This window comes from Perca fluviatilis, chromosome 20, assembly GCF_010015445.1.
Source record: "Perca fluviatilis chromosome 20, GENO_Pfluv_1.0, whole genome shotgun sequence".
In the NCBI taxonomy this organism is placed as follows: domain Eukaryota; kingdom Metazoa; phylum Chordata; class Actinopteri; order Perciformes; family Percidae; genus Perca; species Perca fluviatilis.
This window is the reverse complement of record NC_053131.1, coordinates 232,072-246,843: the sequence shown is the minus strand read 5'-3', so window position 1 is coordinate 246,843 and position 14,772 is coordinate 232,072.

The window sequence follows — 14,772 nt, the reverse complement described above, 5'->3', positions numbered from 1 at the left end:
CGCCTTTTTGGTTCTTGAACTCACGTGCGATGTACGGACAATTGCCGTTGCTGTGATGAATGTGTTCACCCAGTAAGGTGTCATTCTCCACAAAGTTACTGACTGTGATCCCACACTGGAAACATTGATGTGAGTCAACCGTACCGTGAATGTATTGCATGTTTGCGCGCGGTCCCAGTATACTAAAATCCGTGGTGCAGCGCGTTGAGATACCGTCGCATTCGATGATGTCCCAAGTGGTACTTCTCGCGGTAGGGAACAGTCGAACCGTGTCCATGTTCTCATGCAGTTTCAAAGACATCAGCTTGATCTTGAGAAGGCGCTTCATTTTACCACAGTTAGAGTCAGGGGGCCCTATTTTAACGATCTGAAACGCAAGTGTGAAACGCAAAACGCAAGTAGCTTTGTGGGCGGATCTTGGGCGCTGTTGCTATTATACCGGCGGGATAAATGACTCTTGCGCCCGACGCAAATCTAAAATGGGTTGGTCTGAAGTAGCTAGGTGTGGTTTGGGCGTAACGTGCAATAAACCAATCAGAGCGTCATCTCACATTCCCTTTAAGAGCAGGGCGCTTGTTCCATGGCGGATTGCTATTATGAGGGGCGATTTGCCTGGCGCGCCAGGCGCGAGCGGCCGATGCGAGATGCGACAAAGTAATAAATGCCCGTCTTGGCCGAGTGGCGATGTTGCTGCGGCCTCGGGCGCATCTCCTCAAGTCTGGAGAGGATTGCTGCAGCCATGGAGCGTGGGCCTCCAAACGCACCACCTGCTCCTGCTGTGCCCCTTCCTCTTCCCCCCACTCCATCTCCGTCCACCCGCTCCATCAGGAGCGCATCGCGTATTACTCCCGGACCAGATCCCGCCGTAGTTCAACATCACGTCTCCTTAAGTCCTCTAATATTTCCTCATTTATGTCATCAACACATCCATGATTCAGGTAAATGTTGTGTAAAACACAACAAGCCTCAAAGAATGCTGCGACTTTTTGAGGACTGTACTGTAAAATGCCTCCTGATCTATCCAAACACCTGAAGCGCATTTTCAGTAATATTTTCCTTTGTAATTATGTATGGTTTGCAAAAATGGTTAACTGCTGCATCCATGTAGATGAGAGAAGTGTATGCGCGTTGTGCACTCTCTACATTATGGCCAAGCATGCGCCCCTAAAATAGCATCTGAATAACGCGCTACTGACTTTAGACTAGCGCGCACTGACTTTAGACCAGGTTTTTCCTGGTCAATGGCGAAATTGTTTTCTGAAACTGCAGAATAGCACAAAGTAACGTTTGCGCCGGAACACGCCTCCTCTTTTCGCTGAACCGCCCCCAGGAGCGCAAATACATTCCCTAATTTACCGACGTGCGTCTGTGGAGGGAAAAGTCCGCTGTGCGTCGGGTGCAAAATAGGAATGATACATGCGTCGGTGTACAAAGGCAATTGCGCCGAGTGCAAGATAGGGCCCAGGGTGTCTTTCTCCGGGTTCATGTGCGCAGACAACGCAGTGTCTGGTCCCATCGATTGTCATGCAGCCGTCTTCTGAGTAGAACACGAACTGGGGGAATGCCACATATCCCCTCATGAACCGGAGTTTCCCCTGTATGATGAGAAGCTCCTTTTCCTGACCCCCATTTATGGCCTTAAAAGACAGACATTGGCCTCCGCCGTACTGGAAGTGCGCACGATCTGGCTCGGCATTGTCCGTATACAAGCCGTATATGTAGTCACAGTCATTACACTGGTACATCTCCGTACCAGGTATGCGCGTCACGCCGTTAAGCCCGTTCACCCGTTTGGGTCCAGTCTTCAAAGCCGCACCAAAGCCTCTTGGAGTGGTGTATCTCGACCATTCCACGGCTGTGCTCAGATCACCGTCCGTTTCCAAATCACTGTCCAGATCAGGTTGAGACACAAACACAATCATAGGAATCCCCTGAATTATCTTCACTTCTGCATTGTATGTTTCTCTACTATTGCCTGGCATATACATGGTTATAGCTCAAACCCTTGCGTTTAGATAGATAAATGTACTGCTCAGTCTGTGTGAGAGACAAAACCTCTTAACAGATGAATGTCACCCGTGGTTACTGCGCAATAGCCCTTAGGTCAACCCAGTTAATATAAGCAAGAAGCATTCCTGTCTGACTATGGCTGACAGTCCTTCCACGGGTGACTATCCAACTATGGCTGACAGTCCTTCCAAGGGTGACTATCCGACTATGACTGGCAGTCCTTCCAAGGGCGACTATCCGACTATGGCTGGCAGTCCTTCCACGGGTGACTATCCGACTATGGCTGATCATATTTTGAGCGTTTTTTTGCATCTGACAGGAGGTACCTGAGCCTGGGTTCGCCCGCGTTACTGACAGTCCTTCCAACGGGTGACTATCCGACTATGGCTGACAGTCCTTCCACGGCTGTGAGAAACAACCGGGATCCAAAAGGACGTTGCAACTTGCTCGACTATCACAGTTTGTTTTTATTTACACAGTGTTACATACAACGTGATTCCCAGGTACAGTCACATATAGCTAAACCAAACACCGAGTCACTTTATTCGGTGACCCTTCGCTGTCCGTGGTGGCATCATTGTGATCAGTGTCCTTAGCATTGGCTTTCCCACAATCTGAGCATGACATAGACGATATCCTACGTAGAGAGTCTTGCACCGCACGACTGACAAAGGAACCGGTGCACACCACACATCCCTGGCTTAATAACATCTTGAGGTCACCTAGCTCCGTTTGTGTGAACTTGCCAGGCATCAGCTCTTCCAAGAGTGCGATCAAACTGTCTTCCACATGGAGCCCCTCTTTGGGTTCTGTCACGCACTCTACAATCACCCCGAGCATGGAGCACACAGCTATGCACAGCCACCTCTTTAAGCGTAGGAACGCAACGTCCAACGTAGTCTTCGACAAAAGCTTGCTAGCCACGAACGCGGCCCGGTCCTTCAGGATGTACTCGGTTGTCAACAAAGTCGAAGGCTTTCTGTAGTCAAGGATCATATACACACACAGTAAGCTGATCATATTTTGAGCGTTCGTTGGAAACACGGCCCCTTTCAACTTTACAATTATCTGCCTCTCAGCCTCTTGTATCCCACTTGCATCTGACAGGATGTACGTGAGCCTGGGTTTGCCCGCGTTGCCGGATGGGTCTACAACCAAGGCCTTGTTTACACCGCGGTTGTGTCGGTTCAAATCCTTCGCATCAATTGTCATGTTCACAGCGTACATCTTGATTGAGAGCGAGAGGCAGGCTGCTCGGATGTTACAGATATTATTCAATAGCTGACGTGTATCATCGCCGAGGTGAGCGTAAGTGGTCACGTATCTGTCCATGATATTCACAGCTGGTATAAGGACAGAGTTATGATCCTCACCGAGGACCAACTCGAACCAGCTCACGGCCGCCAGTCGATGGGTCTGGTAATCTCTATTGTCGATCCCCTTGTCATTTGCAGCATGTTTGGTGTGTAGATGAAATTGGGCAATCAGGGCTCGCTTCATGTCATCCTTATCCATCGAAAACATACCAAAGTCCAAGTTCGGAAACCCCATGACAAGCCTATTTGAACGGGGAGAGCGTTGTATTTCATCTATTAACGTCTCCCTGGGGATCAGTTGTTGTTTCCTCTTGCGCTTTAAGGGGATACAAGCTGTCACATTAGGTTGGACAGGCACTTGAACGGTGTCCATGGTTTGCATTTAGCTATCCTCTTTCCCACTGTGAACGCACCTTCGCCTTTAATACCGTAGCTTAGCCCATTGACTTTATACCCGAAAACGGCTGTCTCTCCGAGGACGGGTGTGCATCCAAGGGAGGCTTTGGTCACCAGCAGCCTGGGCTTTTAGTAGAACGATAGCTGGCGGCCAGCGCATCGAACACCGCGCTACGTGTCTCCGACTGCTGGTATCCCATGCAGATGTAACCAAGGCTAAACTAGCCAAAGCTGACTATCCAATGCTAGACTGGCGTTACCTGACGAGACGAACCTATGGGCTGTTTCTTGTTGTATCTCATTGTGTAAGCAGTTGCCACAACTGTCACTGGTTTCATCAACAAAGTCAATGGCGCAGCTGAACGTGTTGTGTACACATTCTTTTTCTGGGAGTTTCATGAACATACATTGTGCCATGAACCCAGCAAACAGTGTGGGACCTCGACTCGGACACATTGTAGTTGATATACACACGACATACACTCATATCTAGTATAGGAGAGATTATTTATTCATAACATTCAGAGCACATAACACACATTGACATTTCTATACACACAGGTCTTTATACAACAGTGGTTCCAGTCATGGGTTTTGTTCTACTGTATTCCCGGTAAGCATCTTCCACGGTTACTCTCGTGACAGGTTCTCTCGCATCATCCAGGTCCCTTTGCACAGCCAGGGTTAACACCTGCCTGTTGAGATATGCTGATGCATTGAGTTGTAGTCCCACGTTGTCTGAGAGAGTCTTCACGGCACCGATCAACCTGTGAGCATCAAGCCTTCCCCGGAGTGCTCCCAGTAAGCAACAAAAGTCGTCTCTCTGCTTCTGGCTCGAGAGCAGCTCGTTGTTCAACTTTTTGTACTCCTCCCCTATGGTTGTAGTCATGGTTTCTTTGAGCAGGGCTATGTTAGCGTCTAAACTTGCTATGAATCTCGCAATGTCATTTATTGCTATGTCCAGCTTGGCGTCCTCCCTTTTCCTGCTCAGGATTAGCTTGTTCTCCTGTTCCATGGGGTGCATGTAGAGCGAGGTAAAAAAGTTTACACCACACGAGAGCACAAAGTCGGTCAAGGCATACAGTGCCAGGGCTATGGTGTGTGCTAAGCCACTACCGTGCACCCTTTGTCCCATTGGGACAGTGAAATGATTCTGACTCTAGTCAATCGTCCCATGGTATCGCAAGTTAATGGTTCAAGTACCGGGAGTACCTGGTATTTGCGAATATCCTGTTGAATATAGGGTTGATCAGGCGAGTGGTTGTCTGGATGGGGTTGCAGGCAAATATACCCGTTCCGTTGATTCTAGGCGCTAGCCTCTCGAGCAGGGTCTCCTGGGTCAAGTCGCTGGCACACATGAGCTTCTTGTCAGATGTGAGCCCTATACTATAGGTACCACAGTAGGCCACTCCAAGCTTTGGCTGCATTATGTCTGTGGTACGCTTGTCTCCGTTCACTCTCTCCACGGTATCCTTGAAGGGATCGCCAATGCGGTCGAGTACTCCCTTTTCAAACTCCGCAATGTGAAGTGTCTCTCGGAAGAGCTTGTGATTGCTTTCCTCGTTGCGGTCTCTGTTGGTGTACTTGTTTACACCCCTGCGCACGGAGCTGAAGGGATGGAGTAGACTTGGCATACAAGTGTACGCGTCGACTAGCATCCAGGGGTCCTTGGTAATGGACCCGTTGAGTCTTTCGGAGCGACCGGTTGTGAAGATGTAAGGTCTGCGGTAACCGCTCGAGCACTCTGACTCTGGGCAGAAACCACTGAACGCGTCCGCGACCACCATGTCGAAGGGGCCATTAGTGTGTATGTGCACGTCTCCTCCTCGCACGTCTTTCATGTACAGGTTGGGGATGTGGACCCCGGGGGACTCTATGGTCTCTGGTATGACAGTAGACTTGCAGTATTGGTTCACGGTGTGCACCTGGTGCGTATTGTGAGACGTGGGTTTACAGAGGATCTCGGTGCCCAGCGTGTACAAAGCTGACTTTTGTCGAATGAGAGAGACACCACATCCCGTGAAACGCACGCCTCTGAAAAGCAGGTAGGACATACCCGAGTAGTACTTTGTATCGTAGTGCTCTCGTATGACATTGGGGGTCAACAGGGTGCTGTAGTGCATCCCCAGTAACACCTTGGCTAGGTCGTTGCTGATACCCGTGAGTTTTTGCAGTCTGATCGGCCACATATAGGTGACCACGGATGTTGCGCTGAATCCGGTGTCGCTAGGCCGCTCGTGTGTCAACGCAGTAGGCTCAAACAGGTCACTTACGTCTACGCCGGTGCGCAGTGCTGCCTTGGAGAAAGCGCAGTTGCCATTCAAACGCATCACCGTGAGAAGGTTGCTCCTTGGTCAGATTGCGGTCCTGCCGTCTGTATTGGATATGAACGCGGGCACTTTCATCTCCACTACAGGCGCCAATCCGGTACACTCGAGCTCGGAGGGCTGGTAGAATGATCCAGTACATGAGATTGCAATAGTCCACATCATCCAAACTAAAGGCCCTCGGGTAGCCATAGTCTGTAACATCGTGTCCATCGAAATTGTAACACGCAGGCATCGAGGCTATCACAGAGTTGAGTTTACATCCAACGATGGCCTTGAACAGCCCGATGAGGCCGGTGATTGATGAGCGGTAGGTGATTGTACCGCTCGAGGCCCCCTCTTTTGCTACGAGAACGTGGCGTATGTGCACCGCGCAGATCGGGTCGGCTATCCATGACCAAAATGACCTGCCCTTGGTCCATTCTGTTTCAAATTCTTGAGGCACTTCTCCAGCTAGGATCTTCCATCTTAGTTCGATCATTGACCCTATGCCGTGTTCGTGATGGAGCGCCCGGTCGAGGAACGTCAAGTTATCTTGCACCAGTTTAGCCTGCTGGGTGTCACCAAAGTGCGTGAGTAACTCACTGCCGATCTGAGCCATTTCGTTATCGATGCTGTTCATGGCCGACGAGTTGAAAAGAGCCACTCTGGGTCTGACCAGCCATTGTCCAACTTGTACGGGATTATAGTCATCAGGGATAGGTACCACCATGTTGCGCGTGTCAAACTCCAGTACGGACGCGGGGTTGTTTATCTTACTGTACCAGTCTCTACTGCGTGCAAGACAACCCAGTGTAGCTACAGGGATGGCGTTCAGGTCGCCTCTCATCAACGTGTTGACCTGTTGTTGCAGTCTCGCTCTGCGCTCACTCGTGAACAGCTCCTCCGGGTTACCCACGGGGTGCAGGCTACGGAGACTGACCGAGGCGACTGCACTGTCATACTGGTGAAGGTACGAGGTGCAGGGTGATCGCTGGGCAAGCTGCTTGTAGTTACGCCGCTAGAGTCTGTGGCGGGGAGAGGCGTGCGACGGTGTTTTTTTTGTTGCAGAGCGAGCGCCGTGCAACCGACAGTGAAGTACTCCCACTTGAAACCCTCCGAGTTACAGAAGGCCTTGTGTTCTGTGGAAGTGTTTCTCTGGCCACCCAGCTCCATCTGTACCGAGTCCACGGTCACAATGGGGATCCTGTCCGTAGGGCCTCCTCCGAGTCCAATGTAGTGTACTTTCATGTCGAACGGGCTGTCCCGGAAGCACGACTCGTTGGTGAAGGGTAGATCTTTGTCACCCAGAGCCTGCTGTGTGACCTGTTGCATGGTAAAATCGTACCCTCCCCCGCCTCTACTGTTCTTGTTGGTCATTGTGTACACGGAAAACTCGGGCGTGATACGGGTGTCCTCGCTGACTATCTGAAGCCAGACATTGCAGCTTCTCTGGGGGATGACGCGGAACAGAGTGTCACTTACGATCACAACTTCGGGCTTATCGCTTGCCACGATCCTCCGAGCGTTTTCCAGTGCGCAGACAAAGGAGTCGGGCTGTATGTTGACCATGCCGCACATGAGTTCTGCCATGATCAACACGGAGTCCAATTTCTCTGCACGACTGTGCAGGTCCTTTGTGCGATCCTGTCCGTCAGGGTGGGTTGAGCGGCGCAGTAACGGAGCACTTCAGTGGTCCTTTTCAGCTCCCAGGAAGTACTGGCCATGTCCAACTCTCTTTTGACCAGGTCGAAGGCCTCTGTGGGTACTGTGACGCTGAGGAGGCATCCAAATTGCATGGTGACCACAAAGGACTTGTGCTGGAACACTTGGCTGTACTCTCTGCTCTGCACTCCATTGGTGATTGTGTCGTAGGTGCCATGCTGAGCCTCGCGCTGATCCGTGATCCTGTAGCGCTTGCAGAATCTGGTACCAGTGGGCACCACTTTGTCTGGGACTAGCATCTTGTAGACGAAGCCAGCGAGTAGACGACTCGTGTCTTTCTGTTGCCTAAACAAAGTTGCTCCCATGTGAGCTTGCACCATCATCACGGTGGCCTCTGCGGTGATGGAACTATTGGTGGCCGAGGCTCTGGTTAGGTTGTCGACCACGAACTGGGCAAATAAGCTGTGGGGATCGGTCATAAAACCGGGGGCTTTCAACAAGCGCTCGATCGTGTCCAACGGTTTCAGCTTGTAGCTGCTCGGGTCCAGGTTCACCACACTCATGACGACGGAGTACCGAACTGTACAGGGTACTCGGCTGCAGCGCGAATAGCAAGATGGATGGACAGCATGTGCGTCGTTAATGTGTATTTTCGGTTAGACGATGTCACTAGTGCAACGCTCACCATTACCGTTTCCACGGGAGTTGTGGTTGTAGTGGTAGTAGTAGGGCTTCTTCACTAGTGCTCTGTGGGACGTCACAGGGATTTTATCGAGAGCTTGATGCATCTCTCTGTTGCACTTGCCGTGGTACATTAGTAAACTGCGAATCGTCACCGTGTATTCTCAGCAGATTTTCCGCGATAATCACATCCGGTAATTCGCGTCGACCGCCGCGTATTTGAGTTTGGAGAGCTCGACCACACGTCCGGGGCCTTGGTGGAGGCAAACCCTTCGTCGTCCCAGTTGTCAGTGTCAAAGTGTTGGTTATCACGGTTTCTGTTTGAGCGCTTTGTCTGTTGCTACACAGACAACAAAATGCTCTAAACAACATACAGAACATATCGGAAAATGGCTGTCACGCTGGAAACCTGTGGATATCGTTAACTACACATCCCGCAGCGATACTGCACACACACACGTTCAGACCGGGGAGAGAGATGACGAGAGCGTGCACCGAGCGTGTCCAGGGAACAGCTTGTCCATTGCGAAAGCGCTGGCCGTGGCTGCTTTGGAGGACAAGGGGATTCCTACGTGTTAGAGACTTTCAGGAGAAGAGAGTGTTCCCAACGCCGAGCGGGGTCTTGACTCTCGATTATGTACGTTACGGGTTGGTCCCCATCCACAGGGACACAGAATCCTGGGTCTACGTGAGTGAGGATCCACAGCTGGCCATAGCGATAGAGGAGATTGTCAACACGTTCAGTCCGGCTCTGTCCGTGGAACTGCTGCTTTACAATGTGTTAGGGAGCAACAGCGAGAGCGCCACTTGCTTGGTGCGGTACCTCATCAACTACTATTCGGCGAACCACGTGTGCACACACATCAAGACCACACTGAGGAACATGATCCGCTGGACCGTGTTGGCAGGCTTTGTGCCCTGCGTTTTCTTGCCTTGGAAGAAAGTTAGAGCTCTAGGTCTGGGGTTGTCAGGCAAAGCCGCCGTGACTAACCTAGTCTCGTCCAAACTGGTCGTACATAGGGATGTGTACATGGGGCACGTTGGCGACGGGGTGTGTGACCAAAGTAAATGGAGGAGGAGGAGGACTGAGAGGCACGATAGACCGACGAGACCCGATTGCAACACTGGCCGAGGTGAACATGTCGCCAGGGGTAGACACAAGCATCACGAACCTTGCTTTAGCCCTGTACCGGATGGACTCAGTCCACCGGCTGCCGCTTTCGAAGCCGTGCAGGAACGAGAAGCTCACGTGCGGGCCCTGCCTTCGATCTTGGACGTGCCGCTCGATCAGCTTGCGGACATGCTGAAACTTCTGATGGACAATTCGGTGCCCAGAACGCAGGTCTCCGTGGTGTGTAAGATCATCGCCGACTGGGTGCAACGGGACATTGCGCTCAAGCGTGACCCGATCAAGGAAACAGAGCTGAAGATGACAACTGTGGCCCTGTGGGGCGTGATGAAGACCTTCGAGCACGGACGGTTTCCGGTCATACCCGAGTGCAGGGCTTCCACGTGTCTGGCCTTCTATGACACGGAGACGGACCTTGTCACAGCCTCGGTGGACGGGGTCCTCTACAGGCACGTCTCCATGTGGGATAGTTGCTGGTCGTAGGCTGGTTCCACCTTCTCTTCGTTGGCCAAGAGATCTCACACGACTGTCCAGAGCTGGGCTACTCTCTTTTACAAGATCATACAGGGTCTGACGACGGCGTCGAGCAGACACGCGTACACCAGCACGGGCGTAGACCGCTCCTCTTTGACACACCTGGCCGACGTGATGCTTTCATCCCGTGGAGAGCAGCAGCATGCGGGACTTTCGGTCGCGGGCAACCTTTACTCGATAACCTGTCCCGCTTGCTGGCCAGCGAACAGCAGCGCGACATGTTCGGGGCTGAACGCCGCGCTACCAGATGTGTTTCTGAGACCCGGGTCGGGACTATGGTTTCTGAGCACAAGTCTGCGAGTGTCTCGCTCAGCTTGAGTAAAATGATGACCTCGATGATCTCTGAAGGCAAGGAGGTTCTGCTCCTCAAGCAGTTTCTCGGTGAGGCGAACAGGCACCCTCGCCTGGCCTTGGAACGGCTCAAGAGTGAATGTAAGGATCGGGGGCTGCTGCAGCTGGCCGAGGCCAGGTCGAGACCAGGTCGAAGGCCTCTGTGGGTACTGTGACGCTGAGGAGGCATCCAAATTGCATGGTGACCACAAAGGACTTGTGCTGGAACACTTGGCTGTACTCTCTGCTCTGCACTCCATTGGTGATTGTGTCGTAGGTGCCATGCTGAGCCTCGCGCTGATCCGTGATCCTGTAGCGCTTGCAGAATCTGGTACCAGTGGGCACCACTTTGTCTGGGACTAGCATCTTGTAGACGAAGCCAGCGAGTAGACGACTCGTGTCTTTCTGTTGCCTAAACAAAGTTGCTCCCATGTGAGCTTGCACCATCATCACGGTGGCCTCTGCGGTGATGGAACTATTGGTGGCCGAGGCTCTGGTTAGGTTGTCGACCACGAACTGGGCAAATAAGCTGTGGGGATCGGTCATAAAACCGGGGGCTTTCAACAAGCGCTCGATCGTGTCCAACGGTTTCAGCTTGTAGCTGCTCGGGTCCAGGTTCACCACACTCATGACGACGGAGTACCGAACTGTACAGGGTACTCGGCTGCAGCGCGAATAGCAAGATGGATGGACAGCATGTGCGTCGTTAATGTGTATTTTCGGTTAGACGATGTCACTAGTGCAACGCTCACCATTACCGTTTCCACGGGAGTTGTGGTTGTAGTGGTAGTAGTAGGGCTTCTTCACTAGTGCTCTGTGGGACGTCACAGGGATTTTATCGAGAGCTTGATGCATCTCTCTGTTGCACTTGCCGTGGTACATTAGTAAACTGGAATCGTCACCGTGTCTTCTCAGCAGATTTTCCGCGATAATCACATCCGTGGTAACGTCGACAGCGTCGCATTTGAGTTTGGAGAGCTCGACCACACGTGCCCGGGCCTTGGTGGAGGCAAACCCTTCGTCGTCCCAGTTGTCAGTGTCAAAGTGTTGGTTATCACGGTTTCTGTTTGGAGCGCTTTGTCTGTTGCTACACAGACAACAAAATGCTCTAAACAACATACAGAACATATCGGAAAATGGCTGTCTACGCTGGAAACCTGTGGATATCGTTAACTACACATCGCACGCGATACTGCACACCACACGTTCAGACCGGGGAAGAGAGATGACGAGAGCTGCACCGAGCGTGTCCAGGGAACAGCTTGTCCATTGCGAGAAAGCGCTGGCCGTGGCTGCTTTGGAGGACAGGGGGATTCCGATGTTAGAGACTTTCAGGAGAAGAGAGTGTTCCAACGTAACGCGGGTCTTGACTCTCACGCTGTCGATTATGTACGTTACGGGTTGGTCCCCATCCACAGGGACACAGAATCCTGGGTCTACGTGAGTGAGGATCCACAGCTGGCCATAGCGATAGAGGAGATTGTCAACACGTTCAGTCCGGCTCTGTCCGTGGAACTGCTGCTTTACAATGTGTTAGGGAGCAACAGCGAGAGCGCCACTTGCTTGGTGCGGTACCTCATCAACTACTATTCGGCGAACCACGTGTGCACACACATCAAGACCACACTGAGGAACATGATCCGCTGGACCGTGTTGGCAGGCTTTGTGCCCTGCGTTTTCTTGCCTTGGAAGAAAGTTAGAGCTCTAGGTCTGGGGTTGTCAGGCAAAGCCGCCGTGACTAACCTAGTCGTCAAAGCCAAACTGTCGTACATAGGGATGTGTACATGGGGCACGCGTTGGCACGGGGTGTGTGACCAAAGTAAATGGAGGAGGAGGAGGACTGAGAGGCGATAGAACCCGACGAGACCCGATTACAACACTGGCCGAGGTGAACATGTCCGCCAGGGGTAGACACAAGCATCACGAACCTTGCTTTAGCCCTGTACCGGATGGACTCAGTCCACCGGCTGCCGCTTCGAAGCCGTGCAGGAACGAAGCTCCGAACGGGCCCTGCGCTTCCGATCTTGGACGTGCCGCTCGATCAGCTTGCGGACATGCTGAAACTTCTGATGGACAATTCGGTGCCCAGAACGCAGGTCTCCGTGGTGTGTAAGATCATCGCCGACTGGGTGCAACGGGACATTGCGCTCAAGCGTGACCCGATCAAGGAAACAGAGCTGAAGATGACAACTGTGGCCCTGTGGGGCGTGATGAAGACCTTCGAGCACGGACGGTTTCCGGTCATACCCGAGTGCAGGGCTTCCACGTGTCTGGCCTTCTATGACACGGAGACGGACCTTGTCACAGCCTCGGTGGACGGGGTCCTCTACAGGCACGTCTCCATGTGGGATAGTTGCTGGTCGTAGGCTGGTTCCACCTTCTCTTCGTTGGCCAAGAGATCTCACACGACTGTCCAGAGCTGGGCTACTCTCTTTACAAGATCATACAGGGTCTGACGACGGCGTCGAGCAGACACGCGTACACCAGCACGGGCGTAGACCGCTCCTCTTTGACACACCTGGCCGACGTGATGCTTTCATCCCGTGGAGAGCAGCAGCATGCGGGACTTTCGGTCGCGGGCAACCTTTACTCGATAACCTGTCCCGCTTGCTGGCCAGCGAACAGCAGCGCGACATGTTCGGGCTGAACGCGGCCGCGCTACCAGATGTGTTTCTGAGACCCGGGGTCGGGACTATGGTTTCTGAGCACAAGTCTGCGAGTGTCTCGCTCAGCTTGAGTAAAATGATGACCTCGATGATCTCTGAAGGCAAGGAGGTTCTGCTCCTCAAGCAGTTTCTCGGTGAGGCGAACAGGCACCCTCGCCTGGCCTTGGAACGGCTCAAGAGTGAATGTAAGGATCGGGGGCTGCTGCAGCTGGCCGAGGCCATCACAAGGCAGCTGGAACGGGCGATCGGTGAGGCTGAGGACGCCACACACGAGCAAGAAGCCGTGACAGAGCTCTGATCGGATGTCAAACTTGTGTGCAACTACCCGTCGTCTGTCAGCGTGGCTCACCTGGAGGAGACCTTGAGCATGTGGACCAATTTTTGGCGAAGCACCCTGTCCGGATTCAGCCAGTTCAACAGGAGACACAATACCATACAGTACAACAACAGGGATACGGTGAGAGAGCTAGAGTCTGGGTCGCCTGTGCACGTTTTCCACTGCATGCTGGTGACACTTTTAAACACGTCCGGTGTGACATTCGCAGACAGCCTGTCCGGGAGAAGGCCAGACGCTTCGCTCACAGTCAACGACATCATGCTCACAAGAGAGTCTCTGCATCCGAGTGCGTACGGGTTACTCTTGGCCAACAAGCTGGGTCTCAGACCCTCGGATGTGAGGTGCGAAGGCGAAAGGGAGTGGGATCAGGGGGTTGTTGCAGCGGAATCCACGGACCCGGGGCAGCTCTCGGCTACATCAGCAAGCAAGCCCGGGTCCTCGGACCCTCGACTCTACGTAGATCACACACTGGGTTCTGTTGAGACTCAGGATCAGGGTCACAGAGGCGTTGCTCCACTGCATCGGAGTTTGTCGACTCAACGGGGCTCCGTTGTGCCGTCCCACGGTGATCGTGGGAAGCTGCGGGGACAGCAGCACAAGGTTCAACATGGGACGTGATCGCCCGAGCTGCCCGAGCTTTCTGTGTGTGCGCTTTGGGGACTGGACAAGGCCATTGTTGGGATCACCCTCCGTCTTCTCTGTGCAGGGAGACGGGGTCTTGTGACTTGCTGTTGTACAGACGAGGCATTCTCCTCTTCATATTGTTCATTGTGTGCATTCCTCTTTTGGACTGTTGTCTGGATTTCATCCTGGTTTGCATTCCCAGATTAAAGTTTGTGTGTACAACATTTGGTGTATTGCATCTTTCCTGCAAGTCTTTTTCTGCTCCCCAGACCTTGAGTTCAGAGCCTAGGCTCACATGAGAACCCTCGGTCGGGGTTTTAAGTTTCTTATGTGTGACCGTAGCCTCGTCGTCGCCGACTGTACACGTCTTACGCTTCTGTGTGACTCGAACCCTGTCCTCGGTGTGCTCATCACCAGCCTGCTCTTTCCCACTGCTGTTCGCGTCATGCTCATACCCGTAACCATCACTCACGTCGTCACATTTATCCTCCTGATCGTGATCGATTAGACCTTCCATGGCCAATCTGAGGAATTCCTCTGTGTGGTATCTATCGGGTTGAGCGCACAGCAGCTGTTCATGGTCAAGGACACACGGATCAAGCGCACGGTAGTCCATCTTAATCGTGACCCACTGCTCTTTGGAGTGTAGCTGGACTATCTCCTTAATCTTCCAAAGAGGTTCCAAGCTGAGCTCTTCCAGGTGTGTTAGTGACACTCTCATCCATAGAGTCTTTTTGCTTGATGGCATGAGCGTATGCAGGCATGTCTCTATTGGTAT